This window comes from Gambusia affinis, linkage group LG01, assembly GCF_019740435.1.
Source record: "Gambusia affinis linkage group LG01, SWU_Gaff_1.0, whole genome shotgun sequence".
Classification (NCBI taxonomy): domain Eukaryota; kingdom Metazoa; phylum Chordata; class Actinopteri; order Cyprinodontiformes; family Poeciliidae; genus Gambusia; species Gambusia affinis.
In genome coordinates, this window is record NC_057868.1 from 21,664,483 (window position 1) to 21,684,972 (window position 20,490).

General features: G+C 41.1%; 1 protein-coding gene across 4 annotated transcripts in view; it reads right to left on the minus strand.

Moving 5' to 3' along the window:
* LOC122830220 (helicase ARIP4-like) overlaps positions 1-8,245 on the minus strand; it is a 70,038-nt gene extending 61,793 nt beyond the window's left edge. The window contains exons 1-2 of one of the 4 annotated variants that reach the window (XM_044115429.1): positions 8,096-8,225; positions 7,145-7,233 (exon numbers count right to left, since the gene is read on the minus strand). The gene's annotated coding sequence lies outside the window, so the exon portion shown is untranslated. Of the gene's footprint in view, positions 1-4,870; positions 5,069-7,144; positions 7,234-8,095 lie in introns of those variants that run through there. The other 3 variants (XM_044115404.1, XM_044115421.1, XM_044115413.1) reach the window with 3 other exon arrangements.
* Between the last annotated feature and the right edge of the window lie 12,245 nt (positions 8,246-20,490).

Here is a 20,490-nt window from a genome sequence, read left to right on the forward strand (position 1 = left end):
GGTAAAGTTTTCAATGAAACATAATGGAGATCTGACATATGATCTGTTCCAGCATCAGGTGGTTTTAATTTCATGGTTTTGTTTAAATCATCTTCGCTTCATGCTGAAGAAGATGTGCAGCGCAGTAAATTTACAGTGGTTACCTCTTAAGCATCTTCTTCTAATTGCTAATATTAATAATCTAGTTTACTACTGAAAAACTGATTTTATCTGAGTGTTTCTCTGTCCATCCTCTCCTTCAGTTTCTGAGGTGAGATATAGTGGGACTATATACAAAATGTAAATGCTCACAAGCTGTTAAAAGATGCAATATATATTGTACGGAAATAATTTGTATCAAATGTGTGCCATTAATTGGTCAATTGTTTTGTTTTATCACCTAGACTAAGAGGTGTGTGCAAAATGATTTTTGAGATCACTCAGAATAAAAAATAAATTAAACAAGACTTATTCCAAGGTAAAATTGTCAACACAATGTCTCACCAAATACAAAAAAAGCTTCTTAAAAATGACAGTTTTGTATAAGAATCAAATTAAAAGACGCATGCTGACAGATTATCTCTATTTGCCCCAAACCAAAACCTAATTTAATTTTAATCCTCAAACAGTTCTTCAAAAATGTGGAGAAATCTGGGCACTTGAACCTCACACCACAACAGAGAGAGGAAGGCATGGAGATGAAATTCTCCTCTATTCAGAGTTGGTTTTTTATACCGGAAGAGCTGAACTGGAGTTAAAAAATAGAAAATGATTATAAGAGATATAACTTTGAGAAAGATTTAAATGAGTCAAGTTGTGACACTGTTTTAAACTTTCATCAAAAGCTTAATTAAACAGAAAACTCTGACTCAAAGACAAACTGAAGTCTCTTTGCTTGTGTTGTGGCAAAGCTCCACCTTGCAGATGCTCCCACACAGAACAGCCCTCTGCTTGTGAAAGTAAATCTGTTGGGCCTCACCTCGACACTCAACAATTTCTCCTGACACACCTCCATCAGACAAGCCGCAGTAGTGATTAACAAACACCTGGTGGAACCGATCCAACGCTTCTAAGAACGATCGTAAAACAGCATCATGGAGAAACATGGGTTTGATTACGTCCTGAAAAAGAGCGTTGGAAAAGCTTCTAAAAGAGAAAGACACTAATTTCATACGGCTATCATGTGAAGTCAAATTTCTTTTATTTTTGATAAATATATAATTTTTACAACAACAGAAAATAAGATAGTTTCTTGACTGTGCTATAAAATGGCACTCTGCCATCAGATCTTAAATGAAGACCATCATACAATAATTTAAAAAGGGTGGCAGTATGTGTATTGACCATCTTTAGTTCAAGACTCCTATAAAATATCCAGTGCAAACATTTACCTGTGTTATTTAACCTCAGTATAAATCCAGCTGGGCTGTAAAGGCCTCAGTGGTTTGTTGGAGAGTATTTATCCATCATAACCTCAGACTTACCAAGACTACTTAAACTGACAGGGTGGGCAAGCAGAGGCTTACTGGGAGGCACCAAGTCACTATAGTGGTGAGTGTTGTGAGGACATGCATTAGTCGTGCACTCCAACAGAAGAAAACAAAACAAAAAATATCAAAGGCAAAATGTGTTCTGGTCTAATGAAAACACAATCAAACTGTCCGGCCGCCATGAGAAACACAATACGTGTTAGAAAACTAACGGTGCTCCCAACCATAATCACATCATCTGAATGGGTAAAGCATGTAGTGGAGGCATCAAGAAGTAGGGACGCAATTCTTCAGTAGGGGAAGGGAACGCAGTCGGAGGTAACGAGAAAATTGATGGGGCTGCATGACAAAACATGTCAGAGACTGCAAAAGACTGAACAGCTGCAACAAAAAGGTGTAACTGTGGCTTCGGTCTCAAAAAATAATAATCGCTGTTCTTGCTTTTATACCTTCGCTTGATTTGCTGCACTTCTTAGTAGATGGCACTGCAGATAAAATCTACCTGCATTCAACAACTTATAAAGTTTAGCCTAATACGTGTTACTTTAAGATGGTTTTACAAGTCTATCAAATATTTAGCAGTAGCTTTTCCCTCTTCGTTTATATTCAGCCACGCATATGTGCTTGGAACAGTGGATGTGCTTTAAGGTGTTGTTTGTCCAAAAGCTGAGCTCAAACTGTAAGATCCACATGTAAGAATACAGCCCCCAAAACATACAAGAAGCCTCAAACCCTAAACTTCCAGTTGAACAAACAAGCATTATTTGGAATGGTCTACTCAAAGTCAAGACGTAAATCCAAGAAATCCAATTGAGAACAGCCTTAACTCAGAATGCAAATGGCCACAAGGCACAGTGAATTTATTTTTATAGCACATTTCAGCAACAAATAATTTAAGGTTTTACATGATGAGAACATACAACAACATAGCAATACTGGATTTTCACAAATGACATTGTCAAAATCAGAAAACAATCATCAAGTATTGTAAATAAGACTGAAGTGAATCTGTAAATCAGTTATTATTAATCTCAAGTAAGCCTAAACAGATTTTAGTCTTGCTTATTCATATGTATATCTGGTTCTGGGGACGAAGAAGACCTGATGGGTCTGGATCAACCTTCCAGAACCTCTCAGGTCTTCTGGTTCTGGTTCTGTTCAGCACCCCCAGAACCAGAACCAAACGAGGAGAAGCAGCATTCGGCTTTTCTGCACCACAAATCTGGAACAAACTTCCAGAAAACTGTGAAACAGCTGAAACACTGAGTGACTTTAAATCTTGACTAAAAACCCACCTGTTTAGAGTTGTATTTGAAACTTAATCAATTACAAATTTAACTATAGCATTTGACTAAATGTTTTGATTGTTGATTCTATGTTGCATGAATTTGTGTTTTTTTTACGATGTAAAGCACTTTGAAATGACTTCTTGCTGAAATGTGCTATACAAACAAAATTTTATTGATTTCATTTTGATTTGGAAGGTGGATACAACAAAAGATCCTTAACTTATGTTGGTGCAAAGCCACTCAGTGATTTACAAACTACACTTTCTACTAGTAAAATATCCAAATAAAAACATGCATTATTTTTCTTTTGATTTGCAATTAAACAGCTTAGTGTTGGTTGGTCACATTAACCTGTTTTGCTATTCACTTAGTTATGGGATTACAACATGACAAATGAAAAAGAAAAAAAAACAGTAAAGGCAGTGAGTATTTTTGCATTTCACTCTGAAAAAAACAAAAAGAGAAAAGAAAAGGCTTTCTTATGCAACATTCTTTGAGCCGAACACTCTGGTGGTACCAAACTAAAATGTCTACTGACTGTCTGCTGACCCTTTCTTGCATTTGAAGCAGCTTATTTGCAAGAATAACAAAACCACTGACACTTCACTTTACGACACTGCAAATGGATATTGTATAACTTTTTTTTTTATGTGGAACTGACTTACAGACTTATGTCTGCATCAAATCGCTTTGCTTGTGTAACCCAATTACACAGTGCTGAACCTGGTGGTGTAAGTGAGGAGGGAGAGGGTTAACAAATCAAGCCAGGTTGCTTTCATCCAAAGCCGACAGGATAAACAAACAGGTCAAAGAGAGGCTGCATTCAGAGAGTGCAAACCTTCACCTCGGTGTGAGCAAGATAAATGTTTGAAGAAGAAAGGTTTCACAAATACTAATCATGAGATTTCTTGAACCACTATCAATTTTGTTTCCACAGAAACTGATTTGCTAAATGTCTAATTATTTTTGCTCATGCTTTATTTAGAACATCCATCCATCCATCCATCCATTTTCTGTTCACCCTTGTGCCTAATGGGGTCAGGAGGGTTGCTGGTGTCTATCTCCAGATACGTTCTGGTCGAGAGGTCGGGATTCACCCTGGACAGGTTGCCAGTCTGTCACAGGGCAACACAGAGACATACAGGACACACAACCATTCACACACACACTCACACCTAGGGAGAATTTAGAGAAACCAATTAACCTGACAGTCATGTTTTTGGACTGTGGGAGGAAGCCGGAGAACCCGGAGAGAACCCACCATGCACAGGGAGAACATGCAAACTCCATGCAGAAAGACCCCGGGCCGGGAATCGAACCCAGGACCTTCTTGCTGCAAGGCAACAGCTCTACCAACTGCGCCACTGTGCAGCTAGACATCTAAAAATATAAAGTAAAATTTTGTCTTGTCAGGGACGACACAAAACATCCAGAAAACCGTGAAAGACACGATTAGTGTGCAGAGCGTTTCAAAAGATAGCAGATTTTAACTCACAACTTTAACCCTTCACGTTGTTCAGAACTTTTTAATGTCACATCTGTGTTTCCAAGGGACACAGGTGAGCCAATCTACATCATATTTCGTTAGCAAACTTTAAGAATATATTGTAGACTATTGCCTTATAGCAATGTACAAGTTATATGATATGAATCTCTTTGTGAACCACTTGAATAAGTTTATAGTATGAACATTGGTTAATGTAATCCCTGAGAAATCTGTGTCAATGTTGAAAAAGATATTTGAATTACCCACTAAATGACTCAGACCACTATTCTAATTTTATCTGTGAGCCTATAAATACTCGCCAAGTGCACATGGATTAGCCTGTATTCAAGCTCTCTGACCCAGAGGTCACACACAAGCAAAAAATAAGTGACCTCGATCAGGAAACAGAGTTGACCTGAAACGGCTTGGATATTTTTAAACATAGAAATCCCCGGGTCAATCCCAACCCGGCCGTGTGACATGAAAAGCCCACCTACCTCATCTACATGAACAAATGATCTCATCTTTGGTTCAAAAAGTAATAAAAGTTCTCAAATATCAGTGAAAACAATGACCATTTTTGTTGCACAGTGGTTTTTCACCCATCGTCCGGTGAATACTTGTACCTCCGTGGGGGAAGGGTTGGGATGCATCAGGGGAAGGATCACATTCTATCGCCCAAAGTGATCGCCAATTGGATGGTGCTGGCAGCTATCCAGCCAATCAGAAAGGGTTAAACGGGTTCACTCAGGCTGTTTATGGCTCACTTAGAATACTGTGGGGAAAAGGTCTCAGCTGTCTCAGCTCTCTCTGTTGAGGCCATGTTTTTTTTCTGACCTTCATAAAATCTGAAAAACAATAGGAGACTGGTTTTAGCACGAGAGCAAGCAATCGGCTTTGAAATCTGCAGAAAAGGACGAGAAGCATACAAAACATGTAACGCAATACTATGTTAAAACACTCTAAAAACCATCCAGGATGAAAAATGTAGTCCATTGTGCTTTGTTTTAAAGTAACATATGAGGTTTCTCCCAAAGAAACTCTGCTGAAAACTGAATGCGTTTTAAACGACTAATTAAAAGAAACTCTTTGCCGGATAGTTTTATCATCCACACCTCTATTTGGTGGAAACTACACCCAAAGATTTAAGTAGAAATCAAAGCAACCTCTTTTGGGTAACGATATTCTTATTAAAAAGAGAAGAAAAAAAAAAGAAGTGAATTTCCCTCTTGCATATAAAGCGTCTCAATGATCAAGTCTGTCATCCATCAAAGTCAGATTGTTCCATTTTCGTCCCCAACAGAGCAATTCCCTCTGCAGGTTTACAAAGTTTCTAAAAGTATAAAGGGAAGTCATACTGACCACTTTTCCTCACTTTCCTACATTCTCCAACTGTTCTCCAATTTTGCATTATTTGCTTTTATTACAGAAAATAATGATGTAATCTCTTTGTTTTTCTCTCACAGAAAAAAACCCAAACAGATTTCTTTTTACTACATTCACTTCATGCAGACATTCATGTAAAAGCCTTTGTAAACTTTAAGATTTGTGATTCATATTTACTGGCCACCAGGATATTGTTGTTACAACCTGAATTTGTTACTTTCCAGTCGTATTGAAGCGTGGTCAGAGGGCTCCGACCAGCATCCATCAACTTCCTGTTAGCAGGAGTGTAGGTCAAAGTGACACTGCAGCTGAGTTAGCATCCAAAGAGCTGGCAAAGCAGATCTAATTATGTTTTTCTCTTAAAATTTACTTTAGTGAAGGGAGTCTGGGGCTACATTTTAAAATAATTTGCTTTGAAAGAGTTCAGTATAGCTTCAACAACGATTTTAGATTTTTGACATTTAAATAATTTAATTAGAAATTTCAAACTTGGTCTAAAGCAGGACCTCAAATTGAATTTGCAGTCAACTATCACTGTCAAAAAAAGACAGCAGATGTAACTTACATTAGGTATAGCAGAAAGGTATAAATTAAACACGACACAGAGTGCGAAATTTAAAATAATGCTTGATATATGGAACTTTATACATTTCTATAAAACCCACCAGATGGGTCTTACACCAAACACGTTGTCTTAACTACAATTTTCATTAACTCTAACAAGAACACTTCTTCTCCACAAATATAAGCAGTCTAACATCAATAAACACTGCAAATGTCAACATCCCAATTCGCATATCACATCTGCATTTGACCTGAGAGGGTACAGGATGTTGAGCTGTATAGGCAGCCATTGTCAAAGATTAGCAGAATAAAAAGTACAAGACAAAAAAACCCCCAAACATAACTGAATACTCAGACAGTAAGGCTGAATCTGGCTGGAAATAATTAAGAAGATTCTTGAACCAATGTCGTATTAGAAAAGCAGCGTGACCTAAAGGTCAGCAAGGGAGGTCAGAAAACAATAATTTAGTGATTTAAGCTTAATTCTTGAGCTTTGATGGTTCAACAGGATGCACAATCTGTCAATTAGAAGCAAATAACTGGTTCAGCTTTACAAAAACACCCCCTAAAGGAGGAAAATATACCTCTAGTTTTGACAGTAAATATATATTATTTAACACATGAGGATCGTAGGTTTTGACCCGTAGGATGCCTCAGCCCGCACTGAGCCGCTGACAAAGGTTCTTGACATTTTTGAGAGACATTTTCTACTCACAATCAAACTTTACAGTTGAATGAAAACAATCCTAAATCTAGGTTAGTTATTTAGTTAGTCACCATGGAAACATTGGTGATGAAATTCCATCTCCAAAGTTATTTCATTTCTGGATACTATTTCCATCCTATTTACAAACAATATATAGTTTTGATGTTTTTTTTTTTTATTATTCATAAAATATTATTATTTTCTTGAATTTTTTCAAAGGTTAGAGATATGATCTGAAACATACCTGGAAATAATCTTGTTATTTCTTCATTTTCTCCAAGATTATGTCTACTGAAGAAACAGCTACACAGTTTTCTTTCATATGTTAAAGTCCTGAGAATGAAAAAAAAAAGGATTCAAAAGACCAGGCATTAATTTAATAACATTTTAAACCATTTAAACCTTTGCTATACCTTGATGCTACAAATCAGGCCTACACCTAACTGTAAATGTACTGTAAGAGACTGAATATGTGAGACACCAGGCAACATACATCAAATTTCACGCTGAGTCCAAATCCACCAAGCTGCAACAAATGTTTCTGCTACAACTTTGTTGGCACAGAATCGTTCTGAATACGTGGATACTTGATTCAAGGACAACTTTAATTTAGGAAAAGCTCAGCTTAGTGGTGTGTAACTCCATCTGACTGTGGTGTCTTCAGATCAGTAGTTTGGCAGGTTGCTTCCAATACAGGGGCAGCATTGTGATACTGAGCAGCTCCATCTGTGAGCCCCCCTGATCTTTCACCTCTGGACTTTCCTGAAACTAGATCCACTCAGTCCAAAGCTACTTAAAAACACTGCAAGTTCAAATCGGCACACACACACGCACACACACACACACGCACACACACACACATATATATATATGGTTTTCGGCTTAACCTTTCTGGACAACTCTCATTTGCGAGGACGTCTAACCCTGCAGATGTGTCACCGCTGGCAGCTGGTGTCACACAACAACAAAAGCCGCGCGCTTCTACTCGTTTCATAACACGGAAGGAGGCTTTAACGCAGCAATGCAGACCGCAGGAAGGAAGAGAAGGTGCGCAAGTGCAGAATGCCTTCCATACTTCCATTGTGTGTGGTGGGGGGGCAGCACTTCATGACCATCCGCACTCTCACACCAACACAGAAATGTACTTTTAAAGGGATTCAAACCAACAAATAAGCAGTCGCTCTGAGTGTCTCACCTTCCGTCCGCGTTTCTGCCGTCAATTCCTTCAAGTTTAAAGAAAAATAGAAGAAGCTTAAAGCAGTAATGAGATGCAGGGAGGGCTTGGCCGCTTTCACTGATTCACCGGTTTCTGCCTGAAAAGAGGAGGGTCGCTCCTGCCGCCGTGCACGCGCCCTGCTCACAACATTACGAAAGTCCCGGAAGTGCACGAGCATCCAAACTGTTGTGGGTTTTTTCTAGCGCTGCACGACGGTGACGAGGCGAAACACAGAGATTATTTAACTGCAACTAAAACCAACAGAGATGGGTATGTATCCCCAAATCTGTACTCAATTAAGAGTGGCGTTACTTCCAAATAAATATTACTAAAGTATAATTAAAACCATGTCCACTGAAAATTTGCTCTAGCAGGAAGATTATTCACGTCAGAGCTGTTTGATTAGGCCAATTATGTAATCAGATACAATTCTAAAACAATATGCACATTACCTTCAAACAATAAAACAAAAATCAAGTAAATTAACTAGCATCTTTACAAGATAGAGCAGTGAAACTAAATGTTCAAGTCAGTTTAAAACTTTTTTTTCCAAAAAGTTCTTCAACCTATTTGTTGTACCCTACCCAACTCTAACAATAAATTGCAAAGTTTAGGTTTTAGATTTACTACAAACAAACTATTGTATTTTACACTATAACTTGACCAAGTAAATTCCAGCAAATTTACTTGAAAGTAATTATTCTTTCATATATTTAATTATCTTACTACTTTGCAATTCTGTTGTGTCCAGGTTGTGCTAACCGGTTGAATGATACAATTGGATAAACTGCACTTTTCAATATATCCGGATTATTTTTGTTTGTAGTTATGCTTTCTTTCTGGCTAGAAAAGGGGTGGGACGTATTGTTACCATATGTTGTCAAGTAAAAAAAAAAAAGTCCTTCACACATTTAAAAAAGTAAGGAGTGAAACTTTGTTGTTCGTAGGAAGAACTCCTGCCTCTTTACCCGCTAAAGTTTCAACTCAGAAGAAACCTCAAACGACCTGCACCTTTAGATGGAAAATAATAATAATAATAATAATAATAATAACAACAACAATAATAATAATAATAATAATAATAATAATAATAATAATAATAATAATAATAATAATTTTTTTTGCTTTGTTGCAGATTGAAAAAATCGTTTTAATTGTTGACAGTATTCAATCGCTGAAAAATCCAAGGACGGTTTAATATATTGCGTTGTAAAACAAGTGAGAGGGTGAAATCTTTCCAGAAGATTTCACCCTCTCACTGTTGTTCGTTCAAACTCTGCCCTCTATTGGCTAAATGTTGACATAGCAGCGGGTTTCACCTGAGTCATTCATCAAGACAGACAAGTCCTTTCGTTTTGCTCTTTCTGTAGGGTGACCATATTTTCATTTGGGAAAACCGGGACACCTTTCAGCGGGGGGTGGGGGGCCCGATCGTTTCCACGACACGTTGGAGCGGGTCCTGCAAAAAACAGGACATTTCCTCACTTTCTAAAAATATCCCGGGACAGGACGTGAAATACGGACGTGTCCCGGGAAATACGGACGTTTGGTCACCCTACTTTATGTGTAAAGATTTTCATGTCTAGTCAGTCTCAGGAATATGTTACTCTGCATGAAAGAATAAAGTTATTCCTTAAAGGAAAAGTAACTAGTAGAAGTAATTGCATATTAGTCTGCATGTAAAGTTTTTTACTGTTTGAATTCTATTATAACATTTATTCTTGCTAGGAAAGAAGACCTGGTTGATTTAGTACCAGATGTGCTCTGGCTGCTATTTTATGTGCATTATTTCAATCTGCAGTGTTTCATTTTAATTGTTGTTGTTCTTTCTTTTTTTTAATGGAAAAGCTCTTCCAGGAACCAGATATTGCCTGGTAATCAGTCCAGTTCATGGAAGCTCTTCCAGATCTGCCAGTTTCCCTATAACTAAAGGTGCAATGGATACTATTTAAAAAAAAAAAAAATCATTGACCACCAGTGTGCTGAAGATGATTGAACCCCTTCTGCAAATTAGGTTTATTGGGAAAATTGACCTAACTATTTTAGGTTTAAAATAATTATTGCCATATATATAGCTGTGTAACAAGAACAATTTAAATTTCTCCACATGACAACTGGAAGTGTAAAAAAAAATCTAACACAAAATGCCACTTTTAGTGACTGCTGTAGCGTCAATGAGAAGCACCATTAGTGCTCCGTAGAGCACAGGTGTCAAGCTCCAGTTCTGGAGTTTGACACTCTAAAAGGCACAACTTTTAGATGTGGCTCTGCTGCACCACACCTGAATAGAATAATTAGGTCATTAGTAAGGCTCTGGAGAATTTATCTACACAAGGAGGAGGTAATTAAGCCATTTCATTCCAGTGTTTTGTACCTGTGGCACATCTAAAAACTGCAGGACAGCGGCCCTTGAGGACTGGAGTTTGACAGAGCATCCTCTTGCTATTATGAGCTGTTGTAAATAACCAATAACAGGACACAAGCCTCTGGCAGTGTTTCGAGGAATCTTAGTCTGAGGACTGGATTTGAGAAACACAAGCATAAAATCATCACAAAAAGTAAATTTTTGGTCACATTCTGTTCTTTGTAAACACTAGATGGAGCCATTCACCTGGTAAAAATGATGCTGCCTGGATGCTCTCACAGTTACAAAGAATCTGGCTTTTTATTCCGTGTTCAGGTACAATTGATCAATTTCTCAAAACGCAGAAAAGTTTCTTCTGCAAAATCTGTATCAGATTAATGATTATTTATCACAGATTTCACAGGTTTATTTTAATCACTGGAATTTCTCTCTAACCTGCTTCTTTGTTAGAATAATGTCAGACAAAGTGTATTGGGGTTTTTTTGTTGGTTAAAAAGAGTATACAGGTAATGTGGTTTGAGTGTACACAGATCTAATCATGCTATTTATAGACAAGAATGTTTTACAGGTGCCGTTACCCAAGATGTGTCAGATCATTACAAAGATTTTAATCAAATGTTAAAAGATTATGCTGACTTTGATAAACACACCATGTGAGCTCAAGAAAGAGCTCAGAAGATTTTATTAAAATATTAATGACTCAATTTAAAATGAATCTCACTTTCTGAATTGAGTGACTTTTACACAAAATTCAAATTTCTTTATATATACCCGTGTAGCTGGGTGGTATGGACAAAAAAAAAAGTCATTTTATATTTTTGTGTATGGAGCAATTTCTTTTTTTTCCACACCAGGGGGTCTTTTGTGGGCTCTAGTGTCCCTTATTTGAAAGTAGGCTGACAGGAAGGGGGAAGAAGACATGCTGCAAACGTCGTCCGGGAATCGAACCCGCGACTGCCGCGTCGAGGACTCAAGGCCTCCAAATGTGGGTCGTGCTATCCCCTAAGCCACCACAGCACGCCCAATGTATGGAGCAATTTCAACATTTATCAGAAACTAATCATCCAGTTTCTGAGACAGCTTTATCTTTCATACACACTGAAACAACAAAGTAAAGTTGACATTACTAATAACTAACTACATTTAAAATGTAAAACTTGCCATAATCTAAACACAACTCGCTTTAGCAAAGTCAGACATTATGGATTCAAAGTAAAAGCATGAAACCAAAGCATTTCTCATTGTATATTAAAGTCTACCTTTACCATCAATATTATCAGAATCCGTTTCTTGGCACAAAACTGGATTTGTTTTGTTGCCTGGCATTAGCTGCGCTTCAGAATGGTTGACTGCCCTCTTAAAGGCGATTTGTGAGGGTTTGACGTGACAACTTGAAGAGTGACGCAGCAGGCAGTGGCGAGGTCACGCCCCAGTGCGTTCTGGAAACAGGTGGGTGGATGCGGCAACCGGGTATTTATGATGAGGGTGGATGATAAGTTGTGGCCGACCCAGTCTTGCGCAGCAGGAGCTGCTTTTGTAACTAAGAACTCAGGTTTTCCTGCCCTCTGATTACATGAGACAAGGTGGGAAAGTAGGCATGGTGTAATTAAATGAGAATACAGACTGATTGGATTGCCACTGGATATATTTTATTTGGTTTTTCAGCTTCAGAATTTTATAATTGCACCTTCTTAAGCACAGCAATTTCCTTTGGGCTCATTAAATGCTCTAAATGTGGGTTTTCCACTACAGCAGAGCATCTCGAACGCTTGAAAAGGTGTGTGTGTGTGCGTGTGTATGCGTGTATGCGTGTGTGTTGTTGCAGGAGCGGGTGGAATCACGTGTTCCTTCAATTCATCACTTATCAGCTCTGCCATATGTTGCTTCGTAGAGAAGCTGAGTCTTTTTGAGGCGTCTAATAATGAATCCGACACAAGCAGTAAACTGATAAACCTGCTATGTTTCCCATAAGAGTGCTTAGGCAATCGTTTTACCCAGAAATTCATTAGGAGATGTTTTCACACGGCTTCATTTATATGTAGAAGAAATTATGTTTTCATTGTCTGTAAAACGTTATGCTGTTATTCACACTACGTCCCCCATTGGCTCACTAACAAGGACGAGCATTAAAAAGCCTCTGGTAACTGAGTTTTTGTTTTTACATTCTATGTATGGTCTTTTCAGAGTCATCTGTTGCTCTGCCTTTCAGAGGATATAAGCCGAATAGATAAAATGAGTCAACACAAACCCTTGCCAGGATGCTTGTTGCTCTACATGCTGTAAGACGTCTGACTTTGCTTGATCTTTTCAAAGCTTTTTCTCAATTGTAAGGTAGCATACTTCCTTTACAGTTAAGCTGAAAAGTGGTTACAATGCGTTGTTGAACCCCTGTTTGTTTCCCAGGTCCTGTGCCATTTAATTAAAAAAGTGAATCCAGCTCTCTACAATTGATGGTAAATGTTGACTGTATTGTAGGCTTGAATCAAAAGGTGTTTCAACATGTTACCTTAAAATGTCCCACTTATGCCACTGTAGGCAGGTTGTGGCAGCTTCCTGACACTAAAAGATATGAGCTCGTATTCCAGATCAGTTTCAAACCAAATTTAATAACCATGTTAATAATAAGAATGAAAAGATCTTCTAATTTTAGGCTTCCTATTATTTTCCTCTCTCTTTCGGCTCTGCTGTAGGATGTGCTGGGTCGCTGCCCGAGCAGAATGCTGACGAGGAGCGAAATCTTTCCCGTCATGCACATTACAGTAATTAACTCTGCATTCAGACGATGAAAAGGGGAGTGCAGCTCTTTTGTGAGTTATGGAGAGACGCATGGAGTTACAGAACTGATGAAACAGCTTATTACACTCACTCCTTAGCATGCAAAGGAGTAAACACTGCAGGGCTCACGTCTGTCATCTGTAGCGCTTCCATGCAAAAATAAAGGAGCACAATAAAATCTATTTTGTTTTGATGAGTAAAATTCTATTTGTGACGGTTTTTATAGTACAAAACAATGACTAAACAACTGAGAAGGAGAATAGATTCGAGAAAAAAAATGAGACACAAACAACCTTCTCTCTTCGCTTCAACAAACTTTCCTCTTTACAAGTCCATTTATTTCTAACATCTCTATCCTTTAAAGAAGAACGAAATACGTTGCAGGGCATGGACTGCAAACACAGAGCTGTGATGGGAAGAAGAAAAACAACCTAAAGCTTTCGGTGTTATTCTGCTGAACACAATAAAAACTTTGTGCAAGGCACGATGAAGAACAAACACACCTGAATCCAGAGCTGATCTCCTCCAGCTTCATTTTAAACCCTGTGTGTTTTAGGTAAACAACACTGAATGGTCTGTGAAAGTCAGTCCTGCACTAGGAAAAAGGAGGGATATAGATTTAACAGATAGCTAATATTTATTTATTATTATTTTAATCATCTTCAAAGATTACCTCATGTTTGTAGGATAAATAAAGCTATACTGAAGCCCAGTTGTGTGTGTGTGTGTGTGTTAGATGCCAAAAAGAGCACTGTGTTTAAAGTTTGATCAACGCATTCTGTTCTATATTTCTCAAAGTGGCCGGTTTTACTTGTAATCTTTTACAGTGGTTATGATCAGTATTTCTTCAGATTTACTGACGGTGTTTTAAATTCTGTCTTTGAATTTTAAGCTGCTTTTCCTCTCCTTTTTATTAAATCTCCAGAACATTTTTCAGGGGAATGTTTGTGACTCATGAATCATTCAAGAATAGAAAAATAAAGTTTCTGAAGTCAAGGGATGAGCAAGTGCAAAATGGATTAAAGTGACTGATGTTGGAAGCTAAGGCATCTAAAGAATGGATTGAAAAGAATATCCTCATAACCTTTTGATTCATGAATTCCAAAATAATAATATGTTGAAATGTATTATTTTAACCATGTCATCTTCTATACCAGCTGGTGTCAGGGTGTCTTTACTGGTCATCCAGAAAGCCAGGATTTGGAGCTTCTTATAAATTCATCAGAAACATTCATGCCATAACTTTAATTATAAATATATATACCTTAGTCTGTCTACATTGACTTTATGACCAGTTAATTGGTCAAAATGTGAATGTTGAACATAGCTCTGGCTGAATACCTGACAGGCAGAAGCCTAGTGTCAATCCAAATGAACAAATTCTTCCTCAAAATGATTTAAAATGTGTGTCAGTGACAACAGTCCCACCAATTACACCTGATGGTGGGGAGCTTCCCAGCTGCCATGGTAACAGACTCACATTTTACCTAAGTTTCTCAGAGTCCGTGTCCTCCACAGAGGACACAGAGTCTGGATTTTAGGAAAACCCTCAGGTGCTTCTTCCACCAATGATTATCTTTAGTCCACCATCCCATTTATCATTTCTTAAAGACATATTTTCAGATAGTTTATCTGCTGTAGACAGTGTTTTTCTTAGGCTTAACACCTTTTCTCTCTGTCCACTTCTTGAACACACATTCCACCTCATGATTGATCAAGCCCAAGGACTGGGAAAAAAGAAGATTGAAAATACACAACATATCACTGAAAAAAGCTCCTGGAGATAAAAGTAAGTAACAAGTTTGTTTTTAAATACTTTAAAAAAAGTTCTAATGTTACTTGAATCTTTTTTTTTCTAGGTTATCAATGATTCCCACCTAATAAACAAAGTTGTTCTATGGCAGAAATAATGGTTTCATTGTGACTTAACCTGTGAAACGTCAGAAGGCAGGTGTGTTGTTGGTGCGTTCTGCAGGTGTGTTGGTGCATTCTGCAGGTGTGTTGGTGCGTTCTGCAGGTGTGTTGTTGGTGCGTTCTGCAGGTGTGTTGTTGGTGCGTTCTGCAGGTGTGTTGTTGGTGCGTTCTGCAGGTGTGTTGTTGGTGCGTTCTGCAGGTGTGTTGTTGGTGCGTTCTGCAGGTGTGTTGTTGGTGCGTTCTGCAGGTGTGTTGGTGCGTTCTGCAGGTGTGTTGTTGGTTTGTTCTGCTGGTTTGTTGGTGCGTTCTGCAGGTGTGTTGTTGGTGCGTTCTGCAGGTGTGTTGTTGGTGCGTTCTGCAGGTGTGTTGGTGCATTCTGCAGGTGTGTTGGTGCGTTCTGCAGGTGGGGTGTTGGTGCGTTCTGCAGGTGTGTTGTTGGTGCGTTCTGCAGGTGTGTTGTTGTTGGTGCGTTCTGCAGGTGTGTTTGTTGGTGCGTTCTGCAGGTTTGTTGGTGAGTTCTGTTGTTGTGTTGGTGCGTTCTGCAGGTGTGTTGTTGGTGCGTTCTGCAGGTGTGTTGGTGCGTTCTGCAGGTGTGTTGTTGGTGCGTTCTGCAGGTGTGTTGGTGCGTTCTGCAGGTGTGTTGTTGGTGCGTTCTGCAGGTGTGTTGTTGGTGCGTTCTGCAGGTGTGTTGGTGCATTCTGCAGGTGTGTTGTTGGTGCGTTCTGCAGGTGTGTTGGTGCGTTCTGCAGGTGTGTTGTTGGTGCGTTCTGCAGGTGTGTTGTTGGTGCGTTCTGCAGGTGTGTTGTTGGTGCGTTCTGCAGGTGTGTTGTTGGTGCGTTCTGCAGGTGTGTTGGTGCGTTCTGCAGGTGTGTTGTTGGTGCGTTCTGCAGGTGTGTTGGTGCGTTCTGCAGGTGTGTTGTTGGTGCGTTCTGCAGGTGTGTTGGTGCGTTCTGCAGGTGTGTTGTTGGTGCGTTCTGCAGGTGTGTTGGTGCGTTCTGCAGGTGTGTTGTTGGTGCGTTCTGCAGGTGTGTTGTTGGTGCGTTCTGCAGGTGTGTTGGTGCATTCTGCAGGTGTGTTGTTGGTGCGTTCTGCAGGTGTGTTGTTGGTGCGTTCTGCAGGTGTGTTGGTGCATTCTGCAGGTGTGTTGTTGGTGCGTTCTGCAGGTGTGTTGGTGCGTTCTGTAGGTGTGTTGGTGCAGTCTGCAGGTGTGTTGTTGGTGCGTTCTGCAGGTGTGTTGTTGGTGCGTTCTGCAGGTGTGTTGGTGCATTCTGCAGGTGTGTTGTTGGTGCGTTCTGCAGGTGTGTTGGTGCGTTCTGCAGGTGTGTTGTTGGTGCGTTCTGCAGGTGTGTTGGTGCGTTCTGCAGGTGTGTTGGTGCATTCTGCAGGTGTGTTGGTGCATTCTGCAGGTGTGTTGGTGCGTTCTGCAGGTGTGTTGGTGCATTCTGCAGGTGTGTTGTTGGTGCGTTCTGTAGGTGTGTTGGTGCGTTCTGTAGGTGTGTTGTTGGTGCGTTCTGCAGGTGTGTTGTTGGTGCGTTCTGCAGGTGTGTTGGTGCGTTCTGCAGGTGTGTTGGTGCATTCTGCAGGTGTGTTGTTGGTGCGTTCTGCAGGTGTGTTGTTGGTGCGTTCTGTAGGTGTGTTGGTGCGTTCTGCAGGTGTGTTGTTGGTGCGTTCTGCAGGTGTGTTGGTGGTGCGTTCTGCAGGTGTGTTGTTGGTGCGTTCTGCAGGTGTGTTGTTGGTGCGTTCTGCAGGTGTGTTGGTGCGTTCTGCAGGTGTGTTGGTGCGTTCTGCAGGTGTGTTGGTGCGTTCTGCAGGTGTGTTGTTGGTGCGTTCTGCAGGTGTGTTGTTGGTGCGTTCTGCAGGTGTGTTGGTGCGTTCTGCAGGTGTGTTGGTGCATTCTGCAGGTGTGTTGTTGGTGCGTTCTGTAGGTGTGTTGGTGCATTCTGCAGGTGTGTTGTTGGTGCGTTCTGTAGGTGTGTTGGTGCGTTCTGCAGGTGTGTTGGTGCGTTCTGCAGGTGTGTTGGTGCGTTCTGCAGGTGTGTTGTTGGTGCGTTCTGCAGGTGTGTTGTTGGTGCGTTCTGCAGGTGTGTTGTTGGTGCGTTCTGCAGGTGTGTTGGAGCGTTCTGCAGGTGTGTTGGTGCGTTCTGCAGGTGTGTTGTTGGTGCGTTCTGCAGGTGTGTTGGTGCGTTCTGCAGGTGTGTTGGTGCATTCTGCAGGTGTGTTGTTGGTGCGTTCTGTAGGTGTGTTGGTGCATTCTGCAGGTGTGTTGGTGCATTCTGCAGGTGTGTTGTTGGTGCGTTCTGCAGGTGTGTTGTTGGTGCGTTCTGCAGGTGTGTTGTTGGTGCGTTCTGCAGGTGTGTTGGTGCATTCTGCAGGTGTGTTGGTGCATTCTGCAGGTGTGTTGGTGCATTCTGCAGGTGTGTTGGTGCGTTCTGCAGGTGTGTTGTTGGTGCATTCTGCAGGTGTGTTGTTGGTGCGTTCTGCAGGTGTGTTGGTGCATTCTGCAGGTGTGTTGGTGCATTCTGCAGGTGTGTTGGTGCGTTCTGCAGGTGTGTTGGTGCATTCTGCAGGTGTGTTGTTGGTGCGTTCTGTAGGTGTGTTGGTGCGTTCTGTAGGTGTGTTGTTGGTGCGTTCTGCAGGTGTGTTGTTGGTGCGTTCTGCAGGTGTGTTGGTGCGTTCTGCAGGTGTGTTGGTGCATTCTGCAGGTGTGTTGTTGGTGCGTTCTGCAGGTGTGTTGTTGGTGCGTTCTGTAGGTGTGTTGGTGCGTTCTGCAGGTGTGTTGTTGGTGCGTTCTGCAGGTGTGTTGGTGCATTCTGCAGGTGTGTTGTTGGTGCGTTCTGCAGGTGTGTTGGTGCATTCTGCAGGTGTGTTGGTGCGTTCTGCAGGTGTGTTGGTGCGTTCTGCAGGTGTGTTGTTGGTGCGTTCTGCAGGTGTGTTGGTGCGTTCTGTAGGTGTGTTGGTGCGTTCTGCAGGTGTGTTGGTGCGTTCTGCAGGTGTGTTGTTGGTGCGTTCTGTAGGTGTGTTGTTGGTGCGTTCTGCAGGTGTGTTGTTGGTGCGTTCTGCAGGTGTGTTGTTGGTGCGTTCTGCAGGTGTGTTGGTGCGTTCTGTAGGTGTGTTGTTGGTGCGTTCTGTAGGTGTGTTGTTGGTGCGTTCTGTAGGTGTGTTGTTGGTGCGTTCTGTAGGTGTGTTGTTGGTGCGTTCTGCAGGTGTGTTGTTGGTGTGTTCTGCAGGTGTGTTGGTGCGTTCTGCAGGTGTGTTGTTGGTGCGTTCTGCAGGTATGTTGGTGCGTTCTGCAGGTGTGTTGGTGCGTTCTGCAGGTGTGTTGTTGGTGCGTTCTGCAGGTGTGTTGTTGGTGCGTTCTGCAGGTATGTTGGTGCGTTCTGCAGGTATGTTGGTGCGTTCTGCAGGTGTGTTGTTGGTGCGTTCTGCAGGTATGTTGGTGCGTTCTGCAGGTGTGTTGGTGCGTTCTGCAGGTGTGTTGGTGCGTTCTGCAGGTGTGTTGTTGGTGCGTTCTGCAGGTGTGTTGTTGGTGCGTTCTGCAGGTATGTTGGTGCGTTCTGCAGGTGTGTTGATGGTGCGTTCTGCAGGTGTGTTGTTGGTGCGTTCTGCAGGTGTGTTGTTGGTGCGTTCTGCAGGTGTGTTGTTGGTGCGTTCTGCAGGTGTGTTGTTGGTGCGTTCTGCAGGTGTGTTGTTGGTGCGTTCTGCAGGTGTGTTGTTGGTGCGTTCTGCAGGTGTGTTGGTGCGTTCTGCAGGTGTGTTGGTGCGTTCTGCAGGTGTGTTGTTGGTGCGTTCTGCAGGTGTGTTGTTGGTGCGTTCTGCAGGTGTGTTGTTGGTGCGTTCTGCAGGTGTGTTGGTGCGTTCTGCAGGTGTGTTGTTGGTGCGTTCTGCAGGTGTGTTGGTACGTTCTGCAGGTGTGTTGGTGCGTTCTGCAGGTGTGTTGGTGCATTCTGCAGGTGTGTTGTTGGTACGTTCTGCAGGTGTGTTGTTGGTACGTTCTGCAGGTGTGTTGTTGGTGCGTTCTGCAGGTGTGTTGGTACGTTCTGCAGGTGTGTTGTTGGTACGTTCTGCAGGTGTGTTGTTGGTGCGTTCTGTAGGTGTGTTGGTGCGTTCTGTAGGTGTGTTGTTGGTGCGTTCTGGGAGGAGACAAACGACGTGAGTTCTTCCCTCTGCCGCCACATCTGGACTCAGGCAGTGCAAGTACTGATTCAGGTCCACCCTGCCCATCACTCATTCAATCATCAATTCACAGCTGACCAATAGGGTTTTCCTGCCCCGGGCTGTTGCTTGGAGCGAATTGGAGTGTTGGCACATTGCTCCCTTTAATCTCCTTAAGTATTTGCTCCCACAGTCACGTCAATGAGCCAGTCTGACAAAGCCATCAGCTCTGGAGTTGCATATTTTCCTGAGCAGCCAGGACTCTGTTGGATCAGGAAACCCTGTATTGGCTTTAGAGACTGTTTGTTGGTTTCAATGATTCATTCGCCACTTAATGACGGCAAATTTAAAAAGGCAGCTTGGACTCCTGCCACTGGAGTCTGTTGCTGGGGAAATGGAAAATGTTGCCAACAGTTCCTCGCAAAAGTATTTACACCCATTCCTCTTTCTGACGTATTTTCAAGTTACATCAAGAAACCCAAATGTATTCCTTCCACTTCAAAATTATGGGCTACTTTGCAGATGACATAAAGTTGAAGTTACACAATGTGAAATGTTTCAAACTTATGAATGCTTTTGTGAGGCTCACTGACAGCAGAAATATAGATCAGTCATGAAGAAATCAAAATGCTGCTTTTAATGCAGATTTGAACTGCTTTTCAGAATTGCAGCATTTAAGAAGCTCAGTTTGGAGAACGAATCCTTCTTACTGCTTTTACGACGACAACTAACCTTCTCTATGTCTTTAAATGTTACATTTTCTCAAGAAAATCTTGAAGTTATTATCTGTGTTTCATTTTTTCCTAGTTGCACATGGGGATGTTTATCAGTCTGAGTAAATACTGAGTATCCAGGGGCTTGTCAAACCAAAACAAGTCATGGTTTCATGCAAGATAAAAAGGTCTAATAATGGACCCTGTCAGGCTCCAAACTGATATAACACGAGCAACCAGATTAATTCAGTTCTAGTGGAGTCAAAATGCTCATATTTGATCATAAAATGTATTTATTTTTGTGGTCATTATGCTAAATTTGTTGATCTCTACAACTATGAGATTTTTTCTTGGGTCTGGAAATTTTGTTGTATGACACTGCTATACAATCTTTTCAAAATCACCAATGTGAGGTGTGAGGTGGCTTGTTCTGATTTATTTTTTTTGTACGATGA